This window comes from Aythya ferina, assembly GCF_964211825.1.
Source record: "Aythya ferina genome assembly, chromosome: 3".
Lineage (NCBI taxonomy): Eukaryota > Metazoa > Chordata > Aves > Anseriformes > Anatidae > Aythya > Aythya ferina.
In genome coordinates, this window is record NC_140298.1 from 108,215,998 (window position 1) to 108,228,472 (window position 12,475).

Below are 12,475 nucleotides of genomic sequence, written 5' to 3' on the forward strand. Positions count from 1 at the left end.
AATGGTCATTTCAAAGCCCATAATTTTAAATGTGAAGCTAGGACTATTTTTCCCCCTCTTCAGCAGTTTACATTTCTCCAAATTGAATTTTAAGTGCCAGGTTATTGCTCAATCTCACAAGGCCCTTCTATAGTTCTTCACATGTGGTTCTCATTTTTACTGCCCTAAACAAGTCAATATCATCAGTGAACTTTATCACCTTGTTATGCATTCCTCTTTCCAGACTTTTTTTGTTTTGTTGTTTTTTGTTTTGTTTTTCAAATAAACTATGAGAAATTCCTTGCAGGACGACAACTGAGATATATCACTAAAATTAGTATTTTAGAAGCATGGCACAAACAAAACATAACACTTTTCTTATGTAATTAAAATGTGGAACTCCTGGTAACATGTAGTGATGAGGCTCAAAAGCATAAGTGTTTCCAACACTAATAATTGAGGAAAGATATATCCATCCAGAATGCCTTGGCTGCAAACTAAGATTCATAAAATAACAAAATGTTGATTGTCAGAAGCTAGAGGTTACTATGTGAAGGTTAATTTTGTATTTGTATTACTTCTTATACACTTTCCCTAAGCATCAGGTACTGGACACTGTTGGAGACAAGACACTGTGCCATCTTACACAGACCAGATATATAAGTATATCTGCCAGTATAGACATTTTTACTTTTTTTTTTTTTTTTTTTTAAGATTTGTATTACAAATTGTTATTTAAAAATATGCTGTATGCTCACAAAATTTACAAGAAGAATACATTTACATTTACTTTGAAATGTGCCACTAATGAGAAGTTGTCAAACCCAATACTCATGAAATCATAACTTACTGGCCTTCCAAACTCAGTGCCCAATAAATATGCAGGTTGAATGCACATCCCTCTTTAAATCTATTAAGATTTTTGAATGAGTTGTCCCTCTTTTTCTAGATTATTCCTGTCTGAATTACTTCCAAAAAGTAATTCAGTGATAAAAAAGAAGGTATGTTGATCCTTCAGTAAACAAAATAGCGTAGGAGTATATTTTGTTCTAATAACAGAAGATTTTGACTATGAGAGAATTACTCAACAATGTTTCAGAGGGTGCTTTCATTACACATTCATATTTCATAAGTTCTTCATAATTAAAACATCAGATTTGGACGTCAGAAACATTTGCTCTAAAGGAATCACAACTGAGGACTTAACTTATTTCTTAGCCAAAGACTTACTCACAGTTTTTCACTTCAGCAGTCTATGACTCTGAAGGTTTCCTCCAGACACATGCTCCTTCTTATATACCAGCCGTGATAAATATTTTCTGAATTCTTTAATTTAGTGTGATTAAGATATATCTGCCAATCATGAAGCAAGATTTAAACATCAAGAAATAAGGTGCATTTTTTTACATTGTAAGGGAATAAGCTCAATGTAACCTATATATACATTATTTTTGTGTGTTTTTATTACTGTTCCCCATGTGATCCTACTCTAATAAAAAGTATTATCTGTGAGAAGTAAATGTGCGCATAAAACACATTTTTTGTTTAGGTGTCAAAATGTGGTTCTCAAGGGTAGGCACACAAAACTAATGAGAGGTAGCTTAAGTGTCACAGAGCACACGGACAACTTACGTGTTCCTTGTTAGTTCTTTAAAGTCTCCAGATGTTGTGGCAGTAAATACGCATATTGTGGTTTACAAAAAATTGGAAAAGATTAAGCTTCTGAAGTACAGGAAAAAAAAAAAAAAAAAAAGAAACAAAAAAGAAACTGTTCTTGTAAGTTTCAAATGTCATTCCAAAATATAATTCCTATCATATACAAAAGTGAAAACACAAATGATGCCCTTTTTTTTTGTTGAAAAACATCTAACAGGCACAGGTAGGTCATCCAGTGCATCAAAACATCTGGAAATGTGCTGATTTAATGGACAGAAGCCACAGTTTTTACAATGCAGTTTGTATAACTGGGCATTTTTAAAACTGTTTTTCATGCATTTAACATGGAATCATTAGGAGTTGATTATGACTTACTGTGAATAAATCAACTACTATATATAAAATGATGACTAAAAAATGAATGATGTAAATAATGTTGACAAGGCTGAAACTCAACAGAATTACAAAAGCAAGAATACTTGCTAGTATTTGAGGAAACTGTAGCTTATAATGACTCTACATTGCTGATAATCAAAGTGTAAATATTTTTCCCTGTGGAAACACAACTCACAATTACCTGCTGAATTTGGAGTAATCAGTAACAACAGTTAGACATCCTATGTAGTATTTGTAAGGTGAAACCAAGTGAACCTAAAATGTTTTATCCAAGTTATTGTAAAGAGAATGGATGGCAATTTCCTCTTCATAACTTTTAAAGTTATCTTAGTTTAAATGAGACTAAATATAAAAGAAAGGTTAAGTGTAAGGTACTGTAAATACTGATGCATCCTTTAATTTGTTAGTATGTAAAACTGCAAAGAACAGGAAAAAGGAAAAATATCTTTAAACATGGAAATCATGATGAAAAAATATTATGCCCACATTAATATGAGCAGGCTTCTTCTTGTTAAATAAGCAAATAATTAAAAATAGAGAAAATCTATTTCTGTTATTTTTTATTTTAAGGAAGGGAATGGAGTAGAATGCCACTGCTAGGTAACAATTCTATGACATGAAAAGCAATAAAAAAGCAATAAAGTCAATAAAGTTTTCTTCTTCTTTTTTTTAAAGCTTCAACAATCAGACAATAGATTATAGTAACAAACACTGGCTTTTTCTCTCTTGAAAAAAATAACATTCTTTTGTTCATAAAGTTGGATGCATAAGATGGTTTCTGACATAAACTACATAAACACTGTAGCATAGCTACAGTGTTAACTTATATGTATTTGCAAAAACCTTCCTCTCCACAGACACAGAAAAATCCCTAAAGAAATGAAAAATAAAAAGTAGACAAGCACAGAGATAAAACTTCCATTCATCAGCACTCAGTTCTGCCCATCCTGTTTGTTGAGCTGGATGGGAGCATATATTCCTGTGATCCCAAGCTTTCCTGACACTGCTGCAAATTGCAAGAGCATTGTATGTGTCTTCAGCAAGCCCCAGGAATCAGACATAGCGTACAGGTAGGTAGGCTCTTCCTCTCCACTATTGCACAGCATGTAGTGATTTCATATAGCTGAAGGTCAACACTATAAATGAGACATCCTAGCAACTGGTAAATGGTTTCTGTACTGACTGCTTCCTAAAACAACTGCAAGACTATGTTGATTTAATAAGCATTTTGCTTTTAAATTCAGTTATTATTCTTTATAATCTATTTTCATATACTCAGGTGTTGCTAGTTTGACAGAAAAATGGAATTTTAGTAATACTCCTGGTATGAATAAAGATCAGTTAATCATCTTGATCAAAATCTCCCTTTTAAGTGTTTTTCATAGTCAGAAAAAAAAAATGGAAATTGTGGGGGAGGAAAAAGAAACTGAACAAGGACTAGTGCGTTCATAAATCCAGGAAGAATTTAAAGTTCTTTTTTCAAGAATATGCATCAGACATTTGTGTTCAACAAAAGCCTTAGGGGAAAAAATCTTTAAGAACATGGAGATTTTTCTTGAGTTTCATGCTGCACAGCAGTAAAGTTAGATGGCTTCCATCTCCTGCTTGGTCAAAATTAAACCTGGCAAACTATCAACCTTGGAGAGATCACAAGCCTTTCTTTTTTACAAAGCATCATGTAAACTGATCAACATCATTCTCACATAAAAGATATACCAGTTATACACATATAAAGATACAGATATATACATAGGTATAGATACATTATTGTAGATCATAATTATGTACTGGAATACAATTTTATATAAAATACATTATTATGTGTACAAAAACACATATAAAGAAAAAATAGGATGTAGATCTTCACAAGCCCCCTATTTATTTATTTATTTTCTGTGCCTGTGTATGTATTTTAAATTGTGTATAGGGAATTAAAATATACTCAAGATGAGGAAAGAAAACTGATAAATTGTCCACAAATCAAGTGTCCTGTTAAATATCAGATAACTTGTTGAACATCAACAAATTGTTAAAAGGGACCATCCTATAGAGAGGCTTAAAAAAGTCATACCCAGCACCCTGATAAGCAACTAAACGTCCAGTAAGTAATAGACTACAAAATTTATAAACCAAATTTTTCAAAGACAATAAATCATTTAGAAAAATCCGTAAACAGGAGGAGTAATACATGAGATTGGGCAGTAAATACTGTAGATTTAATGTTGTGTATATTTGTCTGTGCGTGTGGAGTTGTCTACACCCACAAATTTTGCATATACTCACACACATCTAAACAACTCTGATAGACCGTAAGATACATCTCTTTATTATTCAAAATTAAATTAAATTAGGTGGGACAAAACACTTATTAGAGTATCACAGGGTTTGAAATGACATCAGAGAAAAGGATCAGGAATTACTATCTGTTTTGCAAAGATGAGGAATCTAGAACACAATAGGACTTTAAACTTAAACCCCAGCTCTCTTAGCATATGATGCCTAAAAGGGATCTTCCTGGTAATAAATAAATGAGCTCTGAACTGTTGGCCTTTTCAGTATGTAGCTAATTATCACCTACAACTATCATTTAAAAGTTAAATGTCCAGGGTGAGAGACTCTCAGCCAGATGGTTACTCACCTAAGTCTCTAAGAGAAACAAGATGTGTTGCCATGTGGTGGTATCACAGCCAGCTGCAGAGAGTGCAAAATGGCTTACACTAATGATTTCTTTATTATAAATTTATTCAGGTACAATTATTTCCACTACACTGCTGAAAAATCAACATGTTTTAGGTCCAAGACATAAATCTACAATTGACCTATTACCCATTTTTACCAAACTTATCTAAAAGATAAGATTGAAAACAGAGTACTGATTAACTGATTATAAGACTCAAATGACGGTTCATGGACTGGATCCTCTGTTTTAGAAAATACATTATGTCTGCAGAAGAGGAAATATAATCTAAATCAATGCAAATTCAGCAGTGAAGCAGCTGGGCCAGTGGTGTAGATCCCACAGATTTGAGCACCAGGACTGCCATTTATACAATTAGAGATATTTCTTATCAGTCTGAAAACTACAGGGTGCTTTTCATGTAACTTAATTTAGGACATCTGCATTTGAGCTGACCACTCAAAGTTCCTTTTAGAGACAATGGAAAAAATAGGCACTTCTGGGCTGATGTTAAATCTCAAGTATTTTAGATGTTTAGGAGGAGATAAACCTTTAAAGTGCCTATTTCTTCCAACTGACTATACTGGCAGCACAGTGTGGCTAACTCAAATCATAGAATTATAGAATTATAGAATTATAGAATTATAGAATTATAGAATTATAGAATCATAGAATGGCTTGAGTTGGAAGGGATCTTAAAGATCATCTAATTCCAGCCCCCCTGCCATAGGCAGGGATGCCACCCACTAGATCAGATATGCCAAAGTCCCATCCAGCCTGGCCTTGAACACCTCCAGGGATGGGGTATCCACAGCTTCTCTTGGCAACTTGTTCCAGTGCCTCACTACCCCAGTGAAGAATTTCCTCCTAATGTCTACTCTAAATCTATCCTTTTAGTTTAAGACCATTCCCTCTTGTCCTATCATTATCTACCCAAGTAAAAAGCCCCTTTCCTTCCTTTTTATAAGACCTCCTTAAATATTCAAAAGCTACAATGTGGTATCCCCAGTACCTTCTCTTCTCCAGGCTGAACATCCCCAGATCTCTCAGCCTTTCTTCATAGCAGAGGTGCTCCAGCCCTCTGATCATCCTCATGGCCCTTCTCTTGACTTACTCTAACAGCTCCATATCTTTCTTGTGCTGGGGGCCCCAGACTTGGACACAGTGCTCCAAGTGGGGCCTCACAGGGGCAGAGTAGAGGGGGACAATCACCTCCCTCCACCTGCTGGCCAGTCCTCTGTTGATGCAGCCCAGGATGCAGTTGGCCTTCTGGGCTGCAAGCACACTGCTGGTTTGTGTCAAGCTTTTTGTCCACCAGAATCCCAAAGTCCTCTGCAGGGCTGCTCTCAATGAGTTCTTCTCTCAGTGCGTCCTCATGTCCAGGATTGCCCCAAGCCCAGGTGCAACACCTTGCACTTGGACTTGTTCAACCTCATGTGGTTCACATGGGCCAGCTTTTCCAGCCTGTCCAGGTTCCTTCAAATGGCACCATCTGTTCCTTCTTTGGTATCAACTGCACCACTCAGCTTAGTGTCATCTGCAAACTTGCTGAGGGTGCGCTCAGTCCCATTGTCTATGTCATTGATGAAGATATTGAAAAGCACTGGTCCCAAGACAGACCCCTGAGGGAGACCACTTACTATTCCAATGTCTAAATTTGGTCAAGGGAATGTTAGCCTACATTTGCACTGAGATGTCAGTGATTTGAGAAGGTAATACAATACGGCTTCAGAAAAGGATGGAGAAAAATTAAAGTGAGAAAAGACTGTGCAATGAACCGCACTGCAGAATACAGTGCCATGAACTCTAAACAATTTTTGCATACAGCAAGCCGTTGCAAAAGGAGGTAAATAAATCTATCCTCTGGAAAGCATTAGCATGACTGGAATATTGCTGGAATCTAAGTGAACTCATTCAGATATCTCTATCTGGCAAAGCATTATGAAGCACAGACACATTTTATAATCAACACTATTATTTTATCTTTAACCTTTGTTAAGCTGTCACTTTTCCACTGGGCAAACTCAGCAGGATTAGAGGAGGGAAATATCTTCACTGAGACTAGTGTTTGCAAGAAACCTTTAGGCTGAGGCATCCGGACTGCCCTTCAGTTGCTAGATTGAACACGACGGTAGAGTTGCACTATTCAGAAAAGAGAGAGTGGAACATACATTGCTTTTAGTCCCTGGGCAGATTTTCAGAAGAAAAGGAATGAGGAGCTGTCTCCCTCCTCAGGCTTGTCGCTTAGGAAGGCAATTGGCTAAGAGGACAGGAATCATATGCTGCAGTCAGCTTCTGGAAAGTTCATAGTTAAGGCATTGAAGAAATATGAAGAGTGGATCTATCTTACTGCTTCATCCTAGTGTATGAGCACAGGGTGTAATGAATCTTTGTCTAATGATGAATGCCAAAGTACAGTGCAATACAGGGAACAGGTCTGAATAGGTTTGCCATTTTCATAGACCTGCACCGTTCCAGTTTAGTTATTAGAAAATTATTTAAATGCATAGTTTTTAAACTGGGAATATATCTGCTCTTTTGGCTTACAACACTCTTCAGAGCAAACCACTTTGCCTGTAAACTGCTTTCAAAAATTTTTATCTAAGTCAATGGAGAGGTGTATTACAGAGACATTTTTAGCAACTTGTCTAAAACTTCTGATCCAGAGAGACAAATTCCTGATCAAAACCTCAGGACTGTTGGGTCACATAACATTACATGGAGTTAAATAAAATTGAAATTTCCTTAGACCTTGTTAAATCTGATGAAAAAGTATTATAAGTAATGGATAGTTAAAATATCTAGTCTAATGGCTCTATTAGTTTTTGGGTTTATTAAACCTCATCCAAGTCAGTACTGCTATCATTTCTTTGGTGTTATATTTCAGTACACCATCCAGTTAGCAGCAGCCTGCAGGGCTACAATAATGAGCTAGAGGCATAGTTGCTTTTTTTGTTTGTTTTGTTTTTCACAGTGAGTTGGTTTTAAATTAATTTCAACTTAGTCCATGATTTTTGGTTCACCTCCCAAATTATAGAAACCGACAGCCACATTATTGAAAAAAATAGCAGCTGGGAATGACTTGAAGTATGCCATCCAGTAGTTTAGATATCATATATACATATTATGTATATATGGTTACAAGAATCATGATCAGTAAAGAATTTGAAAATTGGAGGAAGATGAATTGTACAGTGTACACTACTGTATAACATGAAATGCTTTATCAAATTGTTAAGAATTAAAAATCTGTGTTAACAATGAAATAAGATTCTGTTCACATAACAAATATTCATTATTGCTATATTAAACCCAATTTTGATAAGCACAAAAATGCATGTAATAATGAATAAACATTTTCTGTTAATCTCCAGATACATAGATACTCAGGCAACCACAGTGTAATAAACATATCCAGAAATGCTGATAATGCTTCTAACAACAATTTTGCAAAGTTATCTGCTGCATTCATTTCAGGTGTTCCTGTTTCAAGTCTATACTGCAACATTGTCATTTGTTTTTGACAGCCATGTTACACTCTTCCCCCTTTTGCTTGGTTTACTTTTCTATCAGTACTAAGCAAATCACAGGAGTAAGTACAAATACTTAAATTCTCTTATATAATAAGCCACATTTGAATTTTAAAATATAATACATACACAGTAATTGTCCATTTTTATATATAGAATAATCCTCCCTTACACATATGTATGTGTGTGTCTATATATATATTACGCTATGTATTATATATATTAATTTTTGGTACAAACCTCCTTTGAGAGCAAACAGTCAATACCAGGCTTGTGTAACTGGTTACTCAATGGAGCAGAGGACACGGCAGACTCCAGAAATGAGGTGGTAAACAGATGAGGGATCTCTGGGGATCTGGCAAATAGGAAGAAAATGGATGGAAATGTAACTATATTGGCTATCTATTAGGCTTCTAAAGGGAGTGGAAGTTATTCAGGAAGGCAGAAACACTTGATAGTATCATCTGATGCAGGGCTAAACCATCTGTGATGGTTCTCACAGGTAAAGAGTTTTTGAGTTCTTAGGAGTCTTAGAAAGCAGGCTCCAAGAAAATCACCCTTCTTTGTTCCTCCCTCTTCATCCTCCCTCATCAAATATAATAATCTATCAGCACATGCTCAGGTGTTCCCTAAGGTCAGCAGCAAGTGTGTGTGGTGATGTGTTATGTTACAGAACACTTGTTTACAAGCTTAAAAAGTGTTTTACACGTTTACAGAAAAGCAGGACAGTTAGCTCAGTAGTAGTCATTTTAAATTTCATGCATATCTTTATATTATGCATTTTAATAAACATTCACAAATTTGTATTTTAATAGTTACTTTTGTTTTATATGCTGATATAGCACAATTTGTCTTCAGTGTGGCACTACATTTTCCAGCTGAGCATGCTGGATGTTATATTTTTGAAAAAGAGGCAACAGCATGATTTTGACAAATACAAATGTTGGCAATTAGAAAGGCAATTATTTAATGGGTTAACACATACAGAAAAAGATTACCTAGTATTACAGATGGAAAGATTTAATTGCAAATGAAATAGTGAAATATTTTTTCATTCTGTTGGTTAACTTCTTCTGGCTCTGATGAGCTCCTCTGTCTATTGGTTTTGCACACAGTATTTCCTGTAGCCTACCTTCTGGGATGCATCTCCACTCGTAGCAGTACATCCTGCTTTTCCAATTTTTGTTCAAAACCAAATTATATTAAAATGTATTAGATCTGAAATAAATTGTACTATGAGAAGTTACTGTGTTTTGCAATGCAGTTTAATTACAAAAAGACAACTTACTTTTATTTTTTAATTACAGAAAGTCCATGAAGTTCCAAGTATATTTTCTCCTTAAGCCAGTAAACAGTCCTGATGTTCTCTCCATCTACCCTCCCCTCAGTTTTAAGTAGAAAGTACATTCATGTTACAGGCTACAAGTGTATTAGTAATGCATAACTGTATGACAAACAGTAATAATAAAAATGACGACAAAAATGCAACTAAAGTGGTTCCATCCCCACTACCTTTCCCAAAAGGCTAGGTAGCAACTTGTTTTTTTTTTGGTATGCATTGGAAAAAATAGATATTTTATTATTAAGAAATTTGATAACCTCTCTAACATTTCTGCCTTTTCCTTTATTATTTACAGTAATTTCACAGCTGTGCTTCAGTTTTATTTCCTATATTTATTTTTATTTATTTATTTATTTATTTACACATGCCACAATTATATTATTTTAGCTAAGGACAATCACTTATGAATTAAATAAACATGCAATACCGTCTTCGAACATCTCAAGACTGCATGACCATTTTGACTTCATAGGAATTGTTTTGTATATGTAAGAGTTCTGCCTTGAGCTAAATGGCAGGGGAAAGCATGATGCTATGTTTAGGACATTTGTAGAAAATGAAATGCTTGTAAGTTTTGCCATTCCTTAGCTTCTAAACAACCATTTTTTACTGGAAGCTTACACTTCTCAGGTCCAGAATGTCAACTTTTTATTTCCACTTGAGCAAATGCTCACTTAAGAAGAGCAACAGGAACAGCTTCTGTAGGGAACACAGCTTACTGGTGTTAAGTCTGGGCTCATGCCATTTAGCTTTAGACAGTTTACTAAGTGCCTAAATTTAAATGTATTTTTTCTTGATTCTCAGTTGCCAGGTTTCTGGTCTGAATCACTCTTTCAATGCTTCTTTTTATTTCCATTGACACCAGAGGCAATGAAAGAAAAGAGAAAATTAACTTAGCTATCAGATTTAGGTATCTAAAGTTAGGCATTGCATGCACTTCTGAGTTGTGAGTGTATTATGTAACACCAGAGATGATGTTACATAAATAGTATTTTTTTTGCATTTCATTTCATGAGCCTGAGAAAATGAGGACTAACAAATAATCTCATTAATAAAAACAATGAGTTTTAAATTATTTGGTTTGGCACATAAAAAAGTGACCTGAACACATAAACTCTTTACATTTCATTAAAAAAAAAAAAAAAAAAAAAAAAAAAAAAAAGTAATATTAGTAAAATATATCTTGTTTTATCTATATTCTTAGGGGCATCACTTAAAAAAAATGAGTAAGACAGATGAATGTGAAAGAGGCACATAAAATGTAATTTTCATATAATTATATATGGCACATTAAAGAAGTAAGACAATCTACAGTCATTTTGAAACAGATAATCTCAGTCACACACGTTGTTTTCTGTTGAGTATCAAGGATCTCACCCTTTTCCAACTGCAGTGTGTTGCAGCAGCTCCATTTAATCATAAAGCCTTGAAGCAGCTCCCTTCTGCCAATCCTTGCAGCCGCATTGCTGCTTTCAGCTCCCTATGTAACAGACAAGTAAATTCCAGCATGCAGAAACTGCATGAAGGGGGCACATAAGGGAAAAAGAAAATACCTCCTTCAAATGGCCTGGCAGAACATGAAGTATATAGTTACAGATCTAGATATACGCTCAAATTATTTCTCGTTACATTTATTCTGCTGTTGATTCTTGTACAAAGCATGCGCATAGATGTCATTAATCACAGAATTGTAGAATGTACAGAATCATTAGCAAGTATATAATCATCAGCAAGTATTCTGCATAAAGGGAGAGAAAATACACCCACTGAAATGGTATTGTGCAATTAAAGTGGTGTCTGTAAATTAGGAAGTAATGAAAAAAAAAAAGAAAAAAGAAAAAAGAGACAGAGAGAGACAGAAAGAAAGAAAGACAGAAAGAGAGAAAGAGAGAAAGAAAAAAAAAGAAAGAAAGAAAAAAAGATATCTCATTACCAATAAGCCACCTGCTGTATAGTGACTCCTCTCAGAGACTACTGTGTCTTTTAATAGTGAAATCTCTACTCTGAAGCAAAGAAGGGAGAGAAAAAATGAGAGAAAGATCCTCGATTTCATTAGATTTTGAATTTCCCTCTGGAGATGCTTATCTCCCTTGGTCTATCTCTCTTCTCCCTAAGCAGAAGCTTAGGGCATCCTTTGGTTTCTTTCAAAGCCATAAGCAGAATGTTTAGGATTCAGTGTCCAAAGCTTAAAGGAAACCTGTGTAAGCCATCAGAGACTGTAAAAGGAACATATACCTAGACTTATGTGCTATTAATTTGCATGCTAAGAATTCTTATGCTTAGACTGTTCATTCTTATGCTAAAATAAACTCTGATACAAATTAAATAGAAAATTTTGGGTCAGATCCTGACTTTGTTTAAATTCCTGTGGCTCCATTATAAGCAATCTGTTATTTAGCTTCAAAAAACATTTAAAGTTGCTAACTGGCAACAATTAGCTCCATTTGCAATATCCAAAGAACCGAACAGCAAGAAAATGAAAAATCCTACAATTATCTATACGATAAACAAGCATGGAGAATCTATTTCTCCAGAGACTAAAATACAATATCATCATTTACATAGATTAAAAATGAATGTGAAGTGGCTGAAAATGCCAATGGTCTGAACTGGTAAAATTCCACACCCAGCTAACAAAAGCCTTCAGTAGTTGCATAAGGTATAAGACAGAACAATCTCAACTGTGGCATAATAGCACAATTGATGATAATATAATGATTTCCTTTTTAGTGATAACCCTGTGCATCATTTATTAGGCAACATTTATTAAACTTGTTGACTTACGGCAAAATGAAGCTTTTTCATGGGCATTTTTAGTCTGAGCAGTAACACAGAGAGTTTTCACTTTTACTTACTTTTCAAATAGGCTTTTGTACAGCATTGTTACTGTAATGC